At 34.2% G+C, this 5,427-nt stretch overlaps 1 pseudogene; it reads left to right on the top strand.

Annotated features, from left to right (window-relative positions):
• The first annotated feature begins 926 nt into the window (after positions 1-926).
• LOC149146899 (transcription factor MYB17 pseudogene) lies at positions 927-2,343 on the top strand (annotated as a pseudogene).
• The last annotated feature ends 3,084 nt before the right edge of the window (positions 2,344-5,427 follow it).

Genomic DNA, 5,427 nt, shown 5'->3' with positions numbered 1-5,427 from the left:
AATTATTTTATATTTTTAAAGATAAACTAACTTTATCATTTTATTTTTACTTTAACCATATTTATAATCCCACACAACTCTTTCATAGATTTCATTAAGTCAAATTTATAATTCCAACCATTTTTTCTCAGTTTAAAAAAAATAAGAATAAGAATAAAAATTTAAGATTTTTTTTTCCTTAAAAATAGGATAGGAGAAAATTTTGCCATATTAATTAATGTAATATGGATCACAAAAAACTAAATTCAAAAAATAAAATTCTACCTATACATGGGTAATCTGGTTATATGCACTATGGCCCAGCTTTCTCTAGGTTATATGATATTTCACTTGATGAAAACATGGTCGTGTGGTGTTGTTTCCTCAATGCCATCAATCTTAGTAATTGCCTTAGTATTATGATTATTTACCCTAAAAGTTAAATGCAAGTAAAAGCTGTCAAAATTCATAATTTTAGGTGTCCTAGAAGTTTTTGATGGTGCTGAATCTATTTCCACCATAAAAAACTATTTCCACCATAAAAAACTTGATTCAAATTCAAACACTGCATCCACAAAATTTTTTGAAATTTTTTTAACCAACCACTTTTAACTAGCAAATCACTAGCAAATCAGTAAACATGAAAATTTATAGAAACATCTTCAATTATGTTTCCTAATAATACAATTTATAGAAACATCTTCAATTATGTTTCCTATTAATACGCTGCTAGATTTTGTTATCGCTCTCTCATGACAAAGTAATAACAAACGCTTTCCGTTTCAATTGATGTGAAGGGTCGTTTAATGTTCTTGGCCCCACTTGTCCTCCTAAGCCACCTCAATAACCTCTGAGATCAATATATGGCTGATCTGCAAGCTTTCAATATACTGGTCATCTGCAGGACGTCTGAGAGAATTTTTGCTGTGGATCTGCAGAGGTGGAACATGGGTAGGGCTTCGTGGTGTGAGAAAAGGGGGTTAAAGAAGGGCCCCTGGACTCCTGAAGAGGATCAAATTCTTGTCAATTACATTCTCAAAAATGGGCATGACAATTGGCGTGCGGTTCCCCAACTCGCTGGTCTGTAATTAATATAAATATACTTTCTGATATTCTCATTTATGTTTACAAGGTATTTCCATTTATATAAACTTCAATTTTGTAATATGCAGGGCTTCCTCGTTGCAGTAAGAGCTGTCGATTACGATGGATGAATTATCTGAGACCTGATATCAAGCGAGGTTCTTTTACAGAAGAGGAAGGGCGGACTATCATTCAGTTGCATGGAATTTTAGGTAGCAGGTAACAAATAAACAAAATACTTATTGCATATTCTCACGATGGAATACTTTGGCGCAATTTATTTATTTGTGTGATGGTTTCAGATGGTCTGTGATAGCCTCCAACCTGCCGGGGAGAACAGATAACGAGATTAAGAATTTCTGGAATTCCAAGCTGAAGAAGCGTTTGTTGAAGATGGGACTCGATCCCTCGACACATAAGCCCATAGAAGAAAGCAACCCCAATGCTCCACACGAGTACAAGGCCTGGGCTGTGAGGAGGCACAAGGTACAGTGGGAAAATGCAAGACTCGAAGCAGAAGCTCGCCTCTCGAGGGAATCACTGATTATGTCCTACCACACTAATGGCAGTACAGTGGAAACGACAACAATGCCTAACAATAATCCACCTGCTGATTATTTCTTGAAGATGTGGAATTCAGAAGCTGGTAAGGCTTTCAGGAAGGAGAATCATTATCCCAATGGAGGAGGAGACGATCCCCTTTTATCGTCAGTTTTATCGTCATTGCACCCAGATGATAATGATAATGACATTGAGAAGGACAACACCTCCCAACAATGCAATTCTGCGTCATTTGAGTGGCTCACGGACTGCAATGTGGAACTAGGTTTTCCAGAGCTTCCCCTGGATCAGGGACTGCAATGTGGAACTAGGTTCTCGAGAGGTTCCCCCAGGATTTTCAGGAAGGAGAATCATTATCCCAATGGAGGAGGAGACGATCCCCTTTTATTGTCAGTTTTATCGTCATTGCACCCAGATGATAATGATAATGACGTTGAGAAGGACAACACCTCCCAGCAATGCAATTCTCCATCATTTGAATGGATCGGGGACTGCAATGTGGAAACTCCTAAAGTACCTTCATTTGTTGCTAATATGACAAAAGATAAGGCCCCAGAGGAGCTAGGTGTTCTGGAGCTTCCTCTGGATTTCTTTGATACTGATGACAACGATGGTAACATTCAGTCAGAATTGAGCAAGGGTTTTCAGCAGCAGGCTGCTTCACCGTTGCCCGAATTACTTGAAGAAGATTACTGGGGCAACATGTCGTTTATTGCTTAGGCATATGCATTCTAAGAGCATACACTTAGAAATCTCACTTTTCTTCTTGGGCATAACTTTGGGATATTTCAGGAATCTGCAATTTTGCCTATGCATCTGCATTCTAAGAGCATACACACTTAGAAATCTCACTTTTCTTCTTTGTCATAATTCTGAGATATTTATGAATAGGTTAAACTTTTCTTCTGGGTCATAATTCTGTGATATTTATTCAATCTGCAATCTTGCTCATGCATCTACATTCTAATAGCATACACTTATATATCCCACTTTTCTTCTCTATCATAACTCTTACATATTTATGGAATCTGCTATCCATAACTCTTACATATTTATGGAATCTGCTATCCACATAAGATGTGGTCAGGAATTATTTTTGAAGTTTGAGCTTAAAAGCTTTGCATTACTTATGGTATGCTTCTAATTCTATTTCTCTCCTCATCATTTCACCTACTTTGTCATTGCTATAGGAAAGATTACTTTTAATTTGGAACAAAATATAAATATTTGTGTGGAGATTATATATATATATATATATATATACATTTAAGTAAAGTCATTAAGAATAAAAATAACTTATGTTTCTATATTTCTTTTGTTAAGGTAGCCAAAGGACTAGTATATATAAATTCAGTGATGGATCATATTTTTAGAAACATTAGCTTTAGTTGTTACTAAACACAATTCGAAACACAAGGAATATATAAATTTATTATCAATTCTCAATTTATCCTTTAAATCTTGATCTTATCTGGAATGGAAAGAGGTTAAACAATTGAACTCAATTTTGAACTAATGTTGATTTGGTAGGGGTCAAACAAAAGATCTCCCTTGATTATCAGATTTTAGGATTTTTACTAGAAATACTAGACTTTTCCTTCTTGAAATAGTATGTTACAATAAATAATTATGGAATTTTTTTGTTCTTGCTTCATATCTGTTAAGATTCCCTTCAACCAAATTGCTTGATATATTGTTATTGTTGTTGACTCCAACTTAATTGGTTGAATCCTAATTTATGTTTACACTACTTTGAGGACATGTAACAAATCAATCAATTAAGCATTATCTTCAACACTCCCTTGACACTCTTAATGAGGTGATTCCAAAAATGAAACTTCTGTTTAAGTAGTGCTTTGGTAAATGTAGCAAGTTGATCATTTCTTTTACAAAACCTTATTTCAAATTTTCCTTTTACCACACAATCCCTTACTAAATAATATTTGATTCAATATGTTTGGTGCTACTGTGAAACACTAAATTTTTTACTTATTGCAATGGTAGATAGGTTAAACAACTATGGCGTCATGTTCTTCTTGCTTCAGATCTATTAGGATTCTCTTCAATGAAATTGCTTCACATGTTGTTATTGTTGTTGTTGCAATACACTTGCCTTTGTAGAAGGTATTGAAATAGTTGTTTGTTCCTTTAAAAACCTTGATACCTAATCCTAGGCTAAAAACATAAGTTGAAGTACTTTTTCTAACATCAAGAAATCCAACTCAATCACTATTTGTATAAACAAGCAACCTAAAATTATCTATTGAATTATACAAATACCATTTTTTTTTTCCACCCACATACTTCAAAATTCTTTTTGTTGTTCCAAAATGAATCTTACTTGGACTTGCATGATTTTAGAAATCAAACTCAATGACTACATAAAATAGATCTAGTGGTAGTAAGATACATAAAAATCTCCATCACCATTTTCTTTATGTATAAGAGACTTAACATCTTCTTTTGTGCTTTCATTTGGAAAAAGAGTTCCACCAACATGCCACATATGATATCTTAAATTCCTGTAATCCTCAATGATTGTTTCACTTGTAAGCCCTATATAAGTGATGTCACTAAATGGCTTGTACAAAAGCAACTGAGTCCAACAAAATGTTTCAAATTCTTTTGGCTCATCCTTGGGAACAACATAAAATTGTGGCTAGACACTAACAATAGCATGAACAAAATTGACTTAGCACGAACCTCCAATGGAGCATCATAGCGACAAGGAAAGGATTGACCCCTATTTTCGTAAACATGAATCCACACTGCATTTCCTGTGACTTTGGACGGAGTTCACCAAATGCTAATAATCCTCTTCAACATTGCACGAAAATTTTGTTGAGTATTTAAAAGGCATGGATCATCATTCACACTTCGAAGGTGCATGTCACACGGATTCTAGGCTATATTATATTTGTCAAAGTAACACTTGGATTCTAGGCTATTACATATTTGTCAAAGTAACACTTGGATTCCAGGCTATTACATATTTGTCAAAGTAACACTTGTTGCTTCGATTTGCAAAGCTGGGTTGGACCAATCCAGTATTTTTATATTCGGAACTTCGGGCAACCAAAAGAAACCGTGCATCGAACCTATATGCTTCTACTCATACCTAACAAAAATAAACATGCAATTAAGATATATATAACAAAAATAATAAAGGTTTTTTTCAAAATCTTGTACAACATGACAAAATGGAACGAGAATGAACCTATACCAAAAGTCTTTGGCACCAATATATTTATGTAGAACTAACTGACTAAATATATTGATTCTTTGGTGGATATAATTAGCAACTATAAGTGAATACTTAATAACAATTTTTTTTCTTGTTCATTTTGTTTGTGACTATGGTTGTTCAAAGGCAAGGCATAAGAGTATGTAAGTCAGACCACTTTGTATTGGTTGTAGTTAGTGTAAAATACAAGGTAGGGAAACCTAATTGGGTAATCATGTCAATGAGTTTAGAATGAAACTTTTTCCAATATGCCCTTGTACCCCTAAGAGAAGAATTAAAATGAATTAATTTTTCATCCAATTTATTAGTTGAGAGATCACGAAGTTGTTGACACTTCTCTTGAACGTAGGTGCATTTTCATGAATATTCCTGAAAAAGAAACATGTTGTTCTTTGGCTAAGATGGCACATGATCATATTCAATACAAAATATTGAAAGCGGGGATGAATTCCAAATATTTGAGCATAATATCTAAGTAGATGCAAACCATATTTGTGCATTTCAACATTGCAAATATCTGGATGCAACCAATCAACATCTGTGGGGAATAAAGTGGGGAA

Source organism: Pinus tabuliformis, chromosome 9, assembly GCF_031772625.1.
Source record: "Pinus tabuliformis cultivar Carrire ecotype Pingquan chromosome 9, CPIR1, whole genome shotgun sequence".
Classification (NCBI taxonomy): Eukaryota; Viridiplantae; Streptophyta; class Pinopsida; order Pinales; family Pinaceae; genus Pinus; species Pinus tabuliformis.
Note: the sequence above shows the minus strand (reverse complement) of the source record. Positions and strands in the feature narration are given on the sequence as shown.